This window comes from Petromyzon marinus, unplaced genomic scaffold (genome assembly GCF_048934315.1).
Source record: "Petromyzon marinus isolate PM22_M1 ecotype Great Lakes invasive population unplaced genomic scaffold, UKy_Petmar_22M1.pri1.0 PM_G_Scaffold_10, whole genome shotgun sequence".
In the NCBI taxonomy this organism is placed as follows: domain Eukaryota; kingdom Metazoa; phylum Chordata; class Hyperoartia; order Petromyzontiformes; family Petromyzontidae; genus Petromyzon; species Petromyzon marinus.
In genome coordinates this window covers 2,260,949-2,279,922 of record NW_027422651.1, presented here as the reverse complement: position 1 = coordinate 2,279,922, position 18,974 = coordinate 2,260,949, and the positions used below count along the sequence as shown (strand labels likewise).

The window sequence follows — 18,974 nt, the reverse complement described above, 5'->3', positions numbered from 1 at the left end:
TGCTTTACATATCCTTTAACTCTCTAAACATTGGGCCTCGCTCTTTGGCTCTTTAGGTAAAGTCACGTAGTAGGTATAAAATAAATTAAATCCGCGACGTTTCGGGCGCAACACAAGCGTCCGCCGTGAGGTGGGACAATCACAGCAAGAAAACAATTGCTGAAGAGGGCAAAAGGGCTGCTGTGACAAGAGGCTATGTAGGTAAGAGAGGGGTTCAGGAGCCAGGGAGGAGAGAGTAGAGGGGGTGTGGAGTAGGGGCAGTGGAGTGCTGCAAGTGAGTCACATCTAGATTGGGTCTTGCGTTTCATTATAAAGTTACATTTTCCGAAAGCGCACCAACCTGCTCTCATCCGCTTATTTTGTAAGTTTGATCCCAGGCGGCCTTCAGTTTTATGCGTGCCTCTTATGGCAGCCAGGATGCGTTCTTGATAAACGGAACACTTCGTGAAACAGCGCTGTAGGAGGTCATCATAACATGCTTCCAATGGAGATGCATTACCGAATGAGCATTGGTTTTCCTCTGACCAAATATGAGCACTTTATTGGGGTATCAGTACCCGCCTTAATTACGATACTGTGCACATGATAAATGTTTAGAGTTTTTATATGTATTTAAAACAAGTTCAATGGTTAAAGACGTAAGAGTTATTCCTGTACATGTGTAGTGGGTTCTTTAAGACAGCGTAGAGACGAATCGGTAGAGGCAATGCTTATTTATTACAAAGGTGCTTAACACAATACAATACAGCCTTCTACTTGAAGGGGTAACGGCCCCTTCACCCGCTGCTAGCTGAGGAGGTACGGCTTCGGTCTAACTCGCCCTATTCCTGGGCTAGGGTCTCGGGGTCCTCCGGCTAAGGGGGTCCTAGGGGAGGCTAGTCTGACCTGACCCAGCCAAGGTACAGGTCTCGACCACTGGCCACACGGGACCCGTCCCTGATAAGCCACCCACACAGACACACAGTCACTAACCTAGCCACCCACACACTCAGTCACTCACTCACCTAGCCACCCACACAGTCACTCACCTAGCCACCCACACACTCAGTCATTCACTCACCTAGCCACCCACACACTCAGTCATTCACTCACCTAGCCGCACACACACACAGTCACTCATTCACGCACTCACCTAGCCACCCACACACTCACCTAGCCACCCACAGACACACAGTCACTCACCTACCCACCCACACAGACACTGTCACTCACTCACCTAGCCACCCACACAGTCACTCACTCACCTAGCCACCCACACAGTCACTCACTCACCTAGCCACCCACACACTCAGTCACTCACTCACCTAGCCACCCACACACTCAAGTCACTCATTCACTCACTCACCTAGCCACCCACACACACTCATTAACACACTCACCTAGCCACCCACACACTCAGTCACTCATTCACTCAGTCACTCACTTAGCCACCCACACACTCATTCACTCAGTCACTCACCTAGCCACCCACAGACACAGTCACTCATTCACTCAGTGACTCATCTAGCCACCCACACACTCACTCATTCACTCAGTCACTCACTTAGCCACCCACACAGACACTTAGTCACTCATTCAGTCACTCACCTAGCCACCCACAGTCACTCACCTAGCCACCCACACAGTCACTCATTCACGCAGTCACTCACCTAGCCACCCACACATTCACTCACTCATTCACTCAGTCACTCACCTAGCCACCCACACACTCATTCACTCACCTAGCCACCCACACACTCAGTCACTCAGTCACTCACCTAGCCACCCACACACTCAGTCACTCACCTACCCTATGCCCAACTTCCTTCATGTCTCCACGCTCATGTTCAATCGATTCCAGTTCGATGTCAAACATGCATCTCTCCATACTTTTATTTTCAAACACTGTTCTATTTTCTCTTGGGGTTTATATTTGCAAGCGTATTAACCTGCTAAATACACGCACTGTACAGAATGGCAACCCATGTTTTTCAATGGGATTGTCAATGAGTCGGGGTATATTTTTACCAGCCCCCCCCCAAAAGGGTCTCTTTGGCATTTATTTCAGAGCTCTCCGTTATGAAATTAAATGGGCAATATTAGTGCCATGGGCTACAGCAAGAAAGGAGCATCACTCGTGGTGGGAGCAAAAACTTTGGCTATGAGCAAGTTGAGAACCCCCCCAAATTGTAAATTAATTGGAGCCGCTAAAGTTACGGCACCCGAGGACTGCCAAGTGAAATCTGGTTTGGGGCTCATGGACAAAATGGCAATGCACACGGCAGACAAACTCGGCAGGTTAAGGAGACTAACCATAATTATTTTAATTTCAACATTCTTCATTTCCACTGCGACCTTTAAAATCTTTCGGTACAGTCAATATAGAAATCTAAATTAATCCTCCAAAAAATGACAACTAAAATGTAAACGCGTCAAATTGCACTTTCGACCTATACCCACGGTTAACTTTCAACAAGAGTGATGGGACATTCACAAATAATACACAAAGTGACAATGATGTTGACACCGACGTTCAATACGGCATGAAACATGTTGAGTTGTCTTCTATGAAGGCTGGGCAGTGGAGAAGCACAGTTTGAGGGTGTAGAAGTATGGAACATCTGAGAAAATAAAAACAGGGGAGCCACATGACGTCTTCACTGGAGCACACAAAAACTTAAAACAATGAAGCGATTCTTAGGAGGGTCTTTGTCGATGTCGACAAACTCGTTCAGGGAGCTAAGATAATGTTGAGTTGTGATAAGTGAAAGTGCTTGGCTATGTCAACTTTCAATTCCATTCTGTATATGCAAACAACAACGAAATCCAAATCGCCCATAAATAACAACCTGTTAATATATAATACAACAATCTACAACTGCTTTCACTTCCTGCAATTTCACCCAAGGCTGCTAGGCAGCCAGTGTACACAGATGGTGCTATGGTAATAACAAGCGCCCCCCCCCAAATCTGAACATTAGGTGCTCAACAGAGCGTACGACCAAAGATTTGCCGATAATGCAGCACCGCTTCAATGTCATCGCACCAACACAAATGGCCAACACCCCACAACTTACTTGCGTTCTTCAGGGGGTGATGGTTAATGCACGCCAGAGCCTCCATGGCATCGTTCTTGGTCTCCCACTCCGTCAGGCCGGACACGCTCCTATCGGCTGGACACGTGGACGGACCATTGCTCATGGAGTCATTTGGGTCGTGTAAAACGCAACACCCTTCACCATTTTGATTTAAAGCTTTCGTGACTGCAGGGATTCATATTCTTGGTTCTTTCGGTAAAGTCACCACCACGTAGAAGGGAAACAATAAAATAATAAAAATATAAAACAATAAAATTCTCACGACGTTTCGACTGCAACACAAGCAATCATCATCAGGTGTGAAAACCACAGCAAGAAAATTTGAAAAAAGTGGCGGTTATTTTTAACGTTAGCACCACGGAGAGCGATTTGGCAGTTGTTCAGATGGACGAGTTCATCTATGTTCTGAAAAGAGGAGGGGGGAGACGAAAATAATGGATGCGGTCTGAAAGCCACCGTAAGCGTGAACAATCAATTAAGACCCGAAATGGTTTATCAAATCCTTCCAATGATTGCTAAGCCAGAATCCATCTTCTCGGTTGAAATTGTCTGTGTTTGTATATATTTATTATTTTGTTGTTTCCCTTCTACGTGACTTTACCTAAAGAACCAAGAATATGAAACCCTTTGCCGTGTTTAAAGGGTGGTGTCAGTCGTCGGTGAATTTCTGCAGCAGGAAGGCTTCAGTCCGATGCCTTGGCTACGCTAACACGCTTCAGTCAGCTTGGGCGCGAGTGAATAGCAAGGATTGCTCTCGGGAGAGAATTTCTCACAGGGTTTCTTGAGCATGGCCTCATAGCACACGTTGCAGATCATCTGGTGTCGTGCTGTAAATCAAGCGACGATTGCATGGAGAATACAGTACACGATTTATTCTGTGCCATGACACGTAAGATAAATAATAAACATACTTTGCGGGACTTACTTTTTCCAGAAAACACTTTGAAAGAGCGGGGCTTCGCAATCGACATTTCGTCGCACAGCTGCGGGGACAGAACGGGCGGCGTTCACGTTATAGTTGGTAACAGTTAACGTGCACCGGTAAAGCATTCGGGAGATGTCATTTTAATTGAAGGCACAAATCCCGTTGTCCATTTTTTAATTTACATTCGCCAGCTTTGGAGCAGTCTTTTAAAGTGCTCAGATTATTGTGAACACCAAGCATAGACTCAGGGGGAATGCAACCATTTGCAGAAACAATGTCCAAAGACTGAAATGTAAACCTTTCGAATACGAATGAATATGAATCGTAATGTATTAAACAGGACAAATTAACGCGAGGTGTTGTCTAGTCTGTAACAAAAAAGTCCCTTTGGAACATCGACTGCATTATTTATACATCTTATGTTTTAACCGCTGAAAGGAAACTACATTACACCATTTTACATTTGTCCCGTCACAGGAAACATGTCATTGGCCACCACAAACTCCACAACATCAATAGGCTCATCTTAAAAACCCACGATTGTTTCACGTGCAAACTTTGGACTTGAATATTTATAAAAGCTTCACCTGGGAAAACTTTTAAAGAAACCGAACGCGCTCCCCTTCTGCGCTGCTGGCAGTAGGCTGAAGGGGCGGCGGGGGCACGGACCTGCGCGAACATCTCGGCCGTGATGTCCGTGGGCGCGTTGAAGAAGTGCAGCACCACGGTGGGACGCTGGTTGCGGTTCTTCGCCGCCTTCTCGCTGTTGGCGTAGCGGTGGTTGTGAGAACCTGCGTAGTCCCTGTAGCTGTCGGTGCCGTCCGGCAGCTCGAACGCCTGGCCCGGCACAATCGACCGCTGCCTCGACACGCTGCCAAGACGAGGGCGGAAGGGAGGGAATAGCGCGAAGAAACTGTTTTTAGTTTTTATTTTATCACGTTCCAAATTTCACGTGCTCTTTGGTTCGATTCGGTAAAGTCACGTGGGTAAAAAATAAAATAACAAAAAATCACGACGTTTCGGCCACAACACAAGTGGCCTTCATCAGGTGAAGGGACCGGACTGTCCAGAGGACAGCGTTGGAGTGAAGACAGCAAGCCCAGGTCGCGTCCTTTAAGCTTGTTGTCGCGGCATCTTTTGAGGAAGGTCAGCGTCTCGATGAGCTTTGACTTCTTGTCCCGTTGTCTGTTGAAAGCTCTAACAGATAGGTGAAAGCCCTCCCCGTAGAGCTTCAAATCTAGAATCCAAATTTCACGTTCGCTATTTCAATAAAGGCCCTCCCCGTAAAGCTTCAAATCTAGAATCCAAATTTCATGTTCGCCACTTCAATAAAGGCTCTGGACAGCAAGTCACCGGGGTCCTCGTGAGCTGTGACGAGTGTTTCGTTCACGGTATTCATCAGCTCTCTTTTTCACCGTCCTAAAATTTAGTCACTTGCACTAAATATTTACTAAAGTTGTCTTCTCTAAATGGAAAGCAGTATCCAATTACATTAACAGGATATGACGAGTTACATTTACCAATTTAACACGGGAACAAAAAGGCTCACCAGAGGTTGATTTTATTTCCAAAGATCTGAGACATATTGAAGTGAAAAACCGCCCTGTGCACGGCGTACTGATCTCCCATCTCGACCATGGCGGCTCCCGGCTTGCTCTTCAGGAACTTAACCTACAAAAATAACAACCCGTAAGATGGTTCAGCATCGTGCAATCTTGCACGAAAATATCTACAAGTTTCGTTGTAACGCATTGTTGAAATGTGAAGTGTTGGCCGAGGGGCCATTAGAAAACATGCACAAAGAACACTTCGCATTGGGTACATTTTTGTAAAGAAAATTACCAAATGTTTATGTTGTCAATCGGTGCACAAATTTGGTCGTGTGAATCTCCCACTTTATATAACACGATCAGCGCACGACGTGCACCACACGCGTGCGTACGCATTGCACCGCGGTTGAACCTTTGGAAGAAAAAAAACGGGGACTCATTTCAAAGCAGGTGCGCGCAACACCCAGCGAAGGCACCTTCTCCACGTCGCCGAAGAGGCAGAGGATGTTAAACACGCGGTCGCAGTTGAAGCGTTCGGCGTCCAAGTCGTAAACAATGAGGACCTTGTTGTCGGCCTGCTGGTTCATCATGGCCTGCACGTGCTGGCCCTGGGTACCACCCTGGGGCCCAACCTGTTTGCCCATGCCTACTCCCATGCCCATTCCTCCCCCACCGCCCATGCCGTCGCCGCCAGATCCGTAGTCGACGCCCGGTGGTGGTGGCTGCTGGTGGCCTGTGACGCAAACACACAAGAGGGGGAAACGCATCGTGAACTAGCTGAAACTCTCTAAACTTCTCTGAAAAACAGATTTATGACAACCATCATCTTACACACGTGTGCCCTTTCCTATAAGGTCAGGTAACCCAGGAATCACCACTCTACTCCTTGGAGACACTGGAAAACATTGGTCCAGAAGACTCAGTTGCCTAGGGAATAGACTAAACTAGTTTTTATTTTAGGTTGAGGGCCACCAAGCTAGAGCTCTTATTCAGCATAGCTTGTTTTAAATACCCAATACATCTGATAGCTATTGGAAATATCGTCTCTTAAAACACAAAGCAACTCATACGTTGCAATTGTTAATCGCAAAAAAAGGTTTTTAGGATGCACCTTAACACTAATTCCAAATAAGAAATGTTCTCAACAGGCAGCAGGTTCTTTCAATCTGACAGCAAGCTGAAGGAAACCGAAATTATAGCATTCGCAACAAGGGGATTACCTCCACAGTCGCCACCACCGCAAGCGTGTGCTTTGGGATGGTCGCCAAGGAGAGACGTTTGCTTCGCTGGCATCATTGCATTGTCCTCTGAAAACAACAAAAAAACGATCACCAAATTCACCCACGGGAAACATAAGCGCTCATTGCTGCACAAAATAAGGACAATCCAAAAAATGCATTCTGCACCCAGAACATTCACATGACCAACACATTAAGAAATTCCGGGCACACTCCACACGGGGGCGCGCTGCGTCTGTCGATAAAAACAATTGGCGGTATTTTTTAAAATGCAGATTTCACACGGCGCAACATAAATAACGAGCACCATACAAAATACAGCGCGTAAAGAAACGCTCATCGCAAGAAGAAGAAAAAACAAAATTTATTCGAGGTGTACAGATGCACGCGACAAATTGTTCCGAGGTGCGGCGTCAGCGAGTGTCCGTGGTTGCCGCCTGCGATGCCCGCTCATTTCTTACCCAGTCTACGCTTCGACGGGAACACAAAGTTGCCCAGAGTCGGGCGGCGGCTGACGACCCATCGCGAGGAGGATGCAACAGAAAGGCCGGCGCCTTCTTTCCTGCGCCAACAGCAGTCACGCTTGGCACAAATGCACCCCCCCGCGTTGTCCGTGCCACCGCACCTCTCGCTCTCCGGCGACCCTTTTTGGTTTGGGGCTTAAAATTGGGACGCTTGAAGTGGGCGACGGGGCCTTACGAACCTTTAAAATGAAAAAGATCGCCGCTTATAAACCGATGCGAAATGCGTTGTGTCTGGCATCTGCAATGTCAAAATCCTCGTTTGCAAACAAAACTTTAGCAAGGCAGTCTAAACGTACGAGCGTGGAGGTAAATTCTCACCAACGGAGCGATTTTAAGCCCCAAACGCATCGGCACGCGTTCCGTTCGGCTTATTTCCAAGTCCCGTTCGCGGTGAATGCGGGCTTTCGTCGCTCCCGGCTTCTTCGCGGCGGTTCCGGTGCTTTGCCGGTCTGTCAGCGCCGTGTCCCCCGGTGCCTGCGGCTGGACGCAGGTTATCCGATGGCCTCTGCCAAGCGGCACGTGGCGGTTGCGGTGCAGCGGACGCGGCGTGCTGCGCCGAGTGCCGAGTGTTCCGTGACGTGGCGCTGCAGGCGTGGGGGGCGCGGGTCGGCCGTGCGTGTCACAGCGGTGGCGGCGTGTTGGTTGCATGGTCCCCGGTGCCTCCCAAGTGCCGACGAGGATGTCGCCAATTTCGCCGTTCGTGTCGTCGCCGTTCACGTCGGTGGCTGTTGGCTGCCGGGCGCTTGATTGCTCGTGTGTTGCTTGCAAATTGCCTCGTGTGCTTGTGTGCGGCAATGCTCGCAGATGCTCCTTGTAGCGTTGATGTTGGGAGTGAGGAAAATACTCTTCGAAGCGTTTACGGAAATTTGGCGATTAAATCAAACCGCACCGTGTCCCTGAAGCTCCCTTGATAAAGTGGCGAGACTTACCTCTTCGGAAACTAATATCTGTGCGTACACACAATGTACTCGGGACAAAGATACCATTTTCCTGTTCAGGCTCAATCGTACCAAATTAAAAGGGTTACTTTATAATAAGTGATATTTTCAATCGTAAATATCGGCTTTTCTGACATCCTCTAAGCTTCTCCGCTTAGTATCCAGACACCACATAATGCAGTCAAGGTTTCTCAACCCTACAAAATATAAAAACGCAACGTGCAATGTCCACCTCAAATATGCCAGTGAAAGTTGGCACCTACTTCTGATCCAACAGACACACACCCTGGTAAATCTAAATATAAAAGTAAAACCTTGGATTGCGAGTAACTTGGTCTGCAAGTGTTTTGCAAGACGAGCTAAAATTGAAAATAAATATTAACTTGATAAACGAGCGAGGTCTTGCAATACGAGCAGTGTACGTGTAGACACACTTTGTACTGCCGTGAGTCACGTGATCACACAACTGATAGACGAGTGCTTTGATGTACGAGCGCTTTGGATTACAAACACGTTCCCGGAACGAATTATGCTCGCAATGCAAGGTTTTACACTGTAGTGTAAAAATGCCCAGCCTTGATACACCCCGAACAACCGAGTACCCGCCTATGGGCCACATGCACTTGACGTTGGGAAAATCTTCAAAGCTGATCAAAATCTAAAACGCCACCAACTTAATGGCAATGTCTATCGCATGTCCAGTACCAGGGCAACAGCTTTAATGGTAACAAAAAAATTAATCCAATGGATTATTGAACACTCCAGCAGCCACATGCCTCCTTGTGAATCCTGTTCTTCACAACATTCACTTATACTGCCACATTGTTGTGAAGGGTAAACTAGAAAAACAAAGTACAAGGGCAGGAGTTTAAAACCAATCTGCCCAGAGTAAACTACGCAAGCTTAGCATGGGCTAAAAAAACACAAAGATTATTTAGTTATATGTTGCGCTAGCTGTTACTACCCGGCTTCGCCCGGGACTTGGATCCACCACGCCCGGCCGCCTTTGTCTCCCCAGTGGCGATGTTCACACACCACAGCAGTTACTCGTTTGAGGCTGAGTCGACCTAGGGGAGGCCCAGGACCGGTTAAAATAATCGTCACCGGTGGTGGCGGTGAGCGGGAATCGAACTTGGGTCGCCGGGTTCGTAGCGCAGCGTAGCGCTAACCGCTACACTACGGGTCACGTGACAGATTTGACGTCACAGCTCACTTGCCGTGCAAAAAATAAATGCATTATCGAGTCCCCCCCCCCCCAAAAAACAAAAGTGTATTTGTGTAATGTTTGCACGGTGTACAGTCTGGAAAGTACCCACATGGCAAATTTCCAGTTTGTTGCATGTCGGGAAGTACGCTAAACATTTTGAACAGACACACATATTCACAACTTTGCCTTTTATATATATGGAGAAGATAGGTATAAACGAAAATAACCTTGACCAGCTCTACACAATTGCAGTGATTGCATGATTGATACAAAAGAGGGGAATGGCGTTTCAAATAACTTCCTGTGACAACGACCAAGTTCTGTAGATTGTAAACAGTACACCAATGTGCTTCAAGACAACCAAGTGTCTGCAGGTGTGACATTTTTCTGCAACCAAAATCTCAAGTGCAGAAGCTGCATTATCCTCTTGAGAACGCTCCAAACTTCCCCCTCTACTTGGCCACTGATCTTCAAGTATAACACGGCAAAGCCGGCCGCGTACAGAAAGTCAATGCCTGTTTCATCACGCCGTGCACACCCCCCAGCCCTTGCGTTAAAAACGTCACCCCCCACACACCCGAGGGCTCACCACCACCAGCTGTCGAGAGAGCGCGGCTCTGATATGCTCAATATTGGTCTTACCTTGCTTGAGGCCAGGGTTGGTGAAGTCCCAGGTATCAGAGTCATTTTTAAACACATTCAGACGCGTCGCCTGTAAAGAGGACACAGCAGGGGGAAAAGATAAACATTATTCGTGGCCAGCATATAGGGCATAGATGCTGGGAAAAAATTATATAACTTTAGAACCTTCTTTGGTTCTTTCGGTAAAGTCACCACGTAGAATGAGGATAAAATAATAAAATAAAACAATAAAATTCTCACGACGTTTCGGCCACAACACAAGTGGCCTTCTTCAGGTGAAAGGAACAAACCTGTCGTCCCGACCTTGTGTTGTGGCCGAAACGTCGTGATAATTTTATTGTTTTATTTTATTATTTTATTCTCATTCTACGTGGTGACTTTACCGAAAGAACCAAAGAAGATGAATCCTTGCAGTCACGAAAGCTTTAAATCGAAACTTTAGAACCATTTAAAATTTACAAGCATAATAATTATTAAGCGGTCATTACCCCCGAGACAATTACGGCACGCAACTTGCGGTAAAGCCGAGGTACTTAACGCAACCCTTAACCTCCTGGGAGATGAATGAATAAGAGCTGCCACACGTAGCAAGTCAACGATAAGCTAAACTTTCGCACCGTACGTAGCAAAAGCGTGCTTATCGGAGTTGTGGGAAAACAGTGGCCTTCTGCCACCAGTTTTTTTTTTAAGATCACGTGTTGATTATCCCTCTTCGTTGGAACAAGCTCCCTTCGTGTTTGCAGATAAAAATCGCTATCCCTCGGTGGCCTATTTAAATTCCAAACTTGTTTAATCGCACATAAGTTTGGCATGCTCTGCCTAACTCGGTATTATTTATTCGCAGTGTTCCTCGTGTACTGTAAAGCGTTAGCCTTGATCGTATACCTCAAAAATGTTGAAGTGCCATAACCCCGTTATGAAAATGATGCATTCGTTATTACTGTTCTGTAATTTTATTTCCTGCTAACAATGTAACATCTCCCCTCAGGTACTCTGCAGGTCTCGCAAAGCAGCCTATGGCTGAATGTTAATCACCCGTCACCAAATAAAATCGAATTGAAAACCAACTCTACCCTTCCCACTGGATGCGAATTTTACATTAACTGGCTCAGGGCACTGGCTCAGATGAGAACCACCCTCACACGGTAATATCAATTGGGAAAAGTTTGACTTTAGACAACGGCAAGGATGCCCGTCATGCACAATGGGTTGTTGTAGGTTGTGGGGCTGTGTGGTGGGCAGCTGTAAAATCCATTGGGTGCATTGTATTTCTATGCAGCCACAATATATGCTACACTCCTTTACCCCGCACACAAGTCAAATAACCCCCACAACAGGCATCGAGTGCAGAAGCCCTCATCTAGCAATGAATTGCCGTGTGTATTCAGCATTATTTGCTCACCAAAGTGGTCAATTCATAATATTAAATGAAATCTTTGGTCTGCGGGTGAAAAAACCCAGGTTGTGGTGCACACACTTGTGAATGTACAAAGTATCGGTTGTACTTGCCCTTGCATAGTCCACTATGAGAGTACAGCAGCCCGAATAGATGTCCGCTCCATTCAGAGATGAGTTCGCTCTCTCGGCGCTCTCAACCGAAACAAACGTGGCCAAAAATTAAGGAAAACACGACCATTTCATTTTAAAAACAATACATTTAGCATCTCCAAAATAACACGTAAAATTACGTGAATGGCGGACATATCGTTACGGTTATGCATCTCGTTGAAAGGATATTCCACAAAGGCCTGCAGGCCATTCTTCCTGAAGATAACAATGCGTTGCAGAGGCCCAAATGGTTTGCAAATGTTGTAAAGCACATCCTGCAGGACCACATGGAGCACACAAACGCAGCGAGGTGATTTTGCACGCATTACCAAGTAAATTTGAAAAGCTTTTTTTCCAGTGAATTTTTAAGATCGAGCCATACAGGACATCAACGCTTTCCAAAATCAACATTAGGTCTATATATTGTTTTTTATTCAATGCCATTGGTAGACTTCAAAGCACAAACAAAAAACACGACTTCAATTGCCTCAAATGAACCAAAGGATCAATGTAATTTCCTTAGCAAAGCCATTCACTGTAATCCAAAACGGACATAATTTCACTCGTATAAATGAAACATGCGCGTGTGTGCGTGGCACACCCGACAAACTATTCACACATTAATGTCCAGCTGCTGTAAGTGTAACAATGCCCACCGTGGTGATGGGGTAGATGGGGTTGAGAATGGTGAAGAGCAGGATGTGGTTGCTGTTGCCGTTGTCCCCCGGGACGCCAGGGCGCCAAAGCTTCTAGCTGGTAGAGAAGTTAAAGTAGGCCGGCTGCCCGCACACGTAGACGGAGCCCTTGGACGAGTAGTCGACGCAGCTGCGGGAGCTCTCCGGGTCTTCAAACTCCACCAGCGCCTGCCGCGTCTTGGGTATCATCACCACGTAGCTGCACGGAGGGAGCGATTCAAACGAGTGCCGTTATTCAAAGATGTGGCCGACTTTAAAACGCATGCCTGTTGTTGTTAATGTTAAACACGAGGTTGGTCTGCTCCAAGTCACCTCATTTGATCTCAAGAAATGTTTCAATGCATGCAACGGAGTGGAGACTGGTTGGATGCAGGTTAGATGCCACGTCCCATTTCAGTTTGGCAGTGTAGTACGTTGGAATTGAATGTACTGTAAGAATATAATTATATTTAAAATACATCTTGAGGGTAATGTAGTCTTCTTCTGTCGATGTATCACCTGACAAACGAAGCCTCTTCAAACGTACATAAACAAGGTACGTGTGTGCACCATTTCAATACGAGATATTAATTTTTAACACGGTTACTAATCACAGTTGAACGTGTGCCGCTTTTGTCAGACGGCACAACAAAAGCAGCAGCGGCACTTTAATTCGGAGGGAATTCGTGACTTGGGGAAATTGAAAATCAAACGGTTTTTGTTTCCATTTAAAGCTTTCGTGACTGCAAGGATTCATCTTCTTTGGTTCTTTCGGTATAGTCGCGTAGAATGAGAATAAAATAATAAATTAATAAAAAAACACAATAAAATTCTCACGACGTTTCGGCCACAACACAAGTCGCCTTCATCAGGTGAAGGGACGAGACTGTCCCATTTCAGTTTGGCAGTCTCGTCCCTTCACCTGATGAAGGCCACTTGTGTTGTGGCCCGAAACGTCGTGAGAATTTTATGGTGTTATTTTTATTAATTTATTATTTTATTCTCATTCTACGCGGTGGTGACTTTACCGAAAGAACCCCAAAGAAGATGAAGTGGTTTTTGGTTGGTCACTTCAGGCTGGCAAGGCCCCGAGTAAGCCACGCACGGCGTCGCCGATCACGCCGTGACGTGGGCAACGCCGCGCCCTCTCGTCCACCGCCACACGCGGCCACGACTTTTTATTTACGGAAGTGGTTCTTGAGCTTTAACCTGCAGCCTTGCCACCCCCCCTTTGGTTCTCAATATTTTTTTTAAAACGTACAATGTTTATTAATTTAGAGGTTTGATGGAACAAAGTAGCGGTGCGTACGTGCCCGTGCTCAATGTGTTTCGATGGATTTACCTTGTTAAAAAATAATCTGGCACGTCTTGCACCCCCAGAAAGGGCATCTCCCACCCCGTGCTTAAGAACCATCGAGTATTTTTGTGTTATGCAATTTCTTGAGTTATTGAACCGAAAATCGGTAATACTCGAATTTCCAAGGTCTACGTTCACTCCACGTCCGCAAACACCACCACCACAACAATAATAACAATAATAACAACACCAATAACAATAATAACAACAATAATCTTTGTTTTTTTTTCGGTAAAGTCACGTATAAATAAGAATTAATAAAATTACATAATAGCGTACGACGTTTCGGTTGCAACACAAGCAGCCATCATCAGGTACAGAAGAGCTAAATTTAAGAGAGAGGGGAAACACATAACCCCAGATGTATATACAGACACCCAAGTAGGGGGGAACTAACACCGACACAATAGGGGACATAGAGAGAGAAGCATACCAAACAGACAAGAGTTTAGCAGAATTTGGAAACCAAATAAAGCAACATAGACGGTCGGTCAAACACAATTAACGCAAAGCCTGGTTGATTACGTTATTTCAAAGATTGCTAAATTGCAAGTTAAGTATGAAATTTAAGATACAGACGGCACACACACACATAGACATTCAAGTACAGCAGACCAGCACAGGTACAAGCACACAGTGAAGTCGCCTTAAATAGGCAGAGAAGGCAAGGCTGAGAGACAATGGGACATATTAGCATGAGAAGGCAAGGCTGAGAGACAATGGGACATTTTAGCATGAGAAGGCAAGGCTGAGAGACAATGGGACATTTTAGCATGAGGTATGCATAGAGCAAAGTGGAGCACGGCAGCAAACATTCGGAAGCACCAAGACCGACACACAGGCAGAGACAGCACAGAGAAACAAATCCAAGCACAGACACAAAGGCAGATACACAAGCAGAGACAACACAAGACAACACAAAGACAGACACAAAGATACAGACCTTATACCTCCCCGTAGAGGCGGTTTAAACTTGGTTCAAAGCTTTCGTGACTGCAGGAATTAATCTTTGGTGTTTTCGGTAAACAACAATAATAATACAGCTTTCTTCCCCATGCGGGCAACGGTCACCACCGACTGGTCACCTGACTAGGCCAAAGTACCGCACGGCCTCCACGAGGTCCGACTCGAGGGCTGTGTCCGAGAGTCCCCGCACGTGAACCACAGCCGACGGTGGGGGCTTGTGTGGGTCCTCAAACGTGTCCTGTGCACGTCGGCAAGGAAGCAAACTCAACACGACTATTGTGCAAAGCTGTTGTTTCCTCCTATACCGAGAAGACAGTTTTCAGTTTCATTTATTTGGTATAGCCCTGTGAGCCATTTGGCTCTTGAATCGGGTGCAACCGCAACAAACAAAAACATGAACAATAAAAACATCTTAAAGTGACTTTGTGTGACTGTGCAAACAAAAAATCCAGGAAAAAACAGCAAAATAATCCTTGAAATAGCACCGTACACCAACGCTGTGTGCAAAAATCCCAGTGGGATGCAAGTCAAACAACAACAACAACCACAAGACAACTAAGATTAAAGCCATCAGTCTAACTCCGTACTACAACAAAACAATCATGGCCAAACCATAAAACTTTTTCAAAATCACCAAAATAAAGCCAAGGCTAACATCGCCGGCAAGTGATATCGGAGCAGATGCAGACACTTGCATTAAAGGGCTTTTTAAATCTGCATCCGTTTGGCAAAAAATGGCCATAGCTCAGTGCCATCATTTCAGTAATCGCTAAGAACGTTCGCGAGTTTAACTTTAAATCTAAACGGCCCTCGAGTTACAAACTCTGGAACTCGCATCCCCCACCGCCAGGTGCGCTTTTGTAGACGCTGTAAAGTTTATTCCGCAAAGTTTTTAATGACATTGGGGAGGGTCGAAGAGCTACCCCACGACGCTATCGCGTGGGACATTTAACATATCGGTATTTTAACTTAATTAGTATTTTAACTTTTGATTTAAAGCTTTCGTGACTGCAGGGATTAATATTCTTGGTTCTTCCGGAAAAGTCACCACGTAGAAGGGAAACAATAAAATAATAAAAATATAAAATACAATTCTCACGACGTTTTGACTGCAACACAAGAAGCAATCATCATCAGGTGTGAAAACCACAGCAAGAAAATTTGAATAAAAGTGGCATTTTTTTTAACGTCAGCACCACGGAGAGCGATTTGAGAGTTTGTTCAGATGGACCAGTCCATCTATGTTCTGAAAAGAGGAGGGGGGAGACGAAAATAATGGATGCGGTCTGAAAGCCACCGTAAGCGTGAACAATTAAGACCCGAAATGGTTTATCAAATCCTTCCAATGATTGTTAAGCCAGAATCCATCTTCTCGGTTGAAATTGTCTCTGTGCTTGTATATGTGGATAGCCTCATGAACGAATTTCTCCTGGTAGGCAATGTTTTTATTCGTGGTCCGCCAGGAAGTGTCTGTGTTGTTGGCCTGACTGGATGTGCTTCACATGTTGTTTCAGGTTTGTTGAATTCTCGTCTCTCATCTTTTGCTGTATTTACCTCCGTGATTTGTTCTTGACACCTGATGAAGATCGCTTGCGTTGTGATCGAAACGTCGTGATTGTTTTTTGTTTTAATATAATTTTATTGTATTTCTACATACGTGACTTTACCGAAAAAAACAATGAGTAATGTTTTTATTGTTTCATATTTTTTTATTATTTTAGTTCAGTGCAAAGAGAATACCCACCCTTAGAAGAGAAAACGCCGTATAAAAAAATTACACTGGAAATAGCCCAAAGTGTTAACGAACACGAAATCCACGTTTACCAAAACGCGTTTTACTGAACGTAAGCAGAGCCTAGCGATGCTGTGGTCCGCGTGGTCCATCCCCAACACCAACAACGAGAAGCTCTTCGCAACGGCACTGGAATCTGCGAGTTACAAAGCTAAACAATCACGTTAAATAATATAAACACGGCTGGTGGTGGTGGTGGCACGTCGCCTGAGTGAAGCCTCTGGCCCAGGCCTCACAACGAGGCTCTGGGCGAGGAGGAGTAAAATAAACATCTTCTCGTTATAAAAACACCTCGTCAAGTCGCTCGTCACTGACGCTCACCATCGCGCCCGCCTGGACGCGGTCGTTGCCTTCGCCATTGACTCCCAGGCGCTTGGCCGCGTGCCGGGCGGCGGAGGTCAACATCGTCGTGATGGCGTGGAGCGCCGGAGGGAATCGATTCGCGATCCTGTCGCTCGAAAACGACGCCCGCGCGGATCGCCGAGCGTCAGCGGCAGCAGCGGGCGGCGGCGGCGGGGCGATTCCAACGCGTGACATCGATTCTCGGATCGATGTGGCCTCTGGCGATGTTCGCGCGGCTTGGTGTGACCCCACAGCCACTCGTCACGTGACGCCTCTCTCGGCCGACTGGGGCCGGCGACGGAGATCTGAAGCAGTCGTGGGCCTCCCCCTAGGTCGGACTCGGACTACATAATTAAATTTGATTAAATTTTTATAATATTAAATAAATAATAATAAATGATAAATAAAAATAATCAAATTAGATTATTGTACAATCATAATAAATAAATAAAACGAAATTTTGAATAATCAAATTTGATTGCTTTTAAATAAGAATAAGTACATAAAAAACAAATTTGATTATTTTTAAAATAAGATTAAATAAATAAAAATGTATAAATTAAAATAATAAAATTTGATTATTTTAAAATAATAAATAAATATACATTATAAGTTAAAATAACAATTGGATTATTTTAAAATAATAATGAATAAATAATAAAATAATTGGCCAATTTCTATTACTTTTACATAATAAATCAAGGCAGGAATATTTAATTAATAATTTAGCCTTTCTTTATAACAAATTTTAATATTTTAAAATAATAAAAAATAAAACTTACAAATAATCACATTTGAGTATTTTAAATAATAAATATATAAAATTTCCTTTCAAATTTTACTAATCAAATTTGATTATTTTTAAATAAAAATAAATAAATATATATTCAAATCTGATTATTATAGAAATTAAAAAATAGGGATGGCATTGTCATCCTCTCAGCCGACAAGGTCAATGCCACTGTCATCATGGATAAAATACAATATAACAACAAAATTCAAGAATTACTCATCAATGGTAGCTATACAAAAATAAAAAGAGATCCCACCAACAGCCTCATCATACAAACCAACAAAATCATTTCTGATTCAACCGCATTAATTGATCAAACCAAACAGTTCTCGTTGAAACCTTCTACTGCCAGGCCACCAAGATTATGCGGCTTACCAAAAATACATAAAGTAGATTCACCCCTTCGTCCCATCGTCTCTACTCCAGTGAGGGAAAAAAATATTTGATCCCCTGCTGATTTTGTACGTTTGCCCACTGACAAAGAAATGATAAGTCTATTATTTTAATGGTAGGTTTATTTGAACAGTGAGAGACAGAATAACAACAACAAAATCCAGAAAAAACGCATGTCAAAAATGTTATAAATTGATTTGCATTTTAACGAGGGAAATCAATATTTGACCCCTCTGCAAAACATGACTTAGTACTTGGTGGAAAAACCCTTGTTCGCAATCACAGAGGTCAGACGATTCTTGTAGTTGGCCACCAGGTTTGCACACATCTCAGGAGGGATTTTGTCCCACTCCTCTTTGCAGATCTTCTCCAAGTCGTTAAGGTTTCGAGGCTGACGTTTGGCAACTCGAACCTTCAGCTCCCTCCACAGATTTTTGATGGGATTAAGGTCTGAAGACTGGCTAGGCCACTCCAGGACCTTAATGTGCTTCTTCTTGAGCCACTCCTTTGTTGCCTTGGCCGTGTGTTTTGGGTCATTGTCATGCTAGAATACCCATCCACGACCCATTTTCAATGCCCTGACTGAGGGAAGGAGGTTCTCGCCCAATATTTGACGGTACATGGCCCCGTCCATCGTCCCTTTGATACGGTGAAGTTGTCCTGTCCCCTTAGCAGAAAAACACCCCCAAAGCATAATGTTTCCACCTCCATGTTTGACGGTGGGGATGGTGTTCTTGGGGTCATAGGCAGCATTCCTCCTCCTCCAAACACGGCGAGTTGAGTTGATGCCAAAGAGCTCCATTTTGGTCTCATCTGACCACAACACTTTCACCCAGTTGTCCTCTGAATCATTCAGATGTTCATTGGCAAACTTCAGACGAGCATGTATATGTGCTTTCTTGAGCAGGGGAACCTTGCGGGCGCTGCAGGATTTCAGTCCTTCACGGCGTAGTGTGTTACCAATTGTTTTCTTGGTGACTATGGTTCCAGCTGCCTTGAGATCATTGA

General features: G+C 45.0%; 1 pseudogene; it reads right to left on the bottom strand.

Moving 5' to 3' along the window:
* Positions 1 to 698: 698 nt before the first annotated feature.
* On the bottom strand, positions 699 to 17,098 carry LOC142908599 (heterogeneous nuclear ribonucleoprotein L-like; annotated as a pseudogene).
* Between the last annotated feature and the right edge of the window lie 1,876 nt (positions 17,099 to 18,974).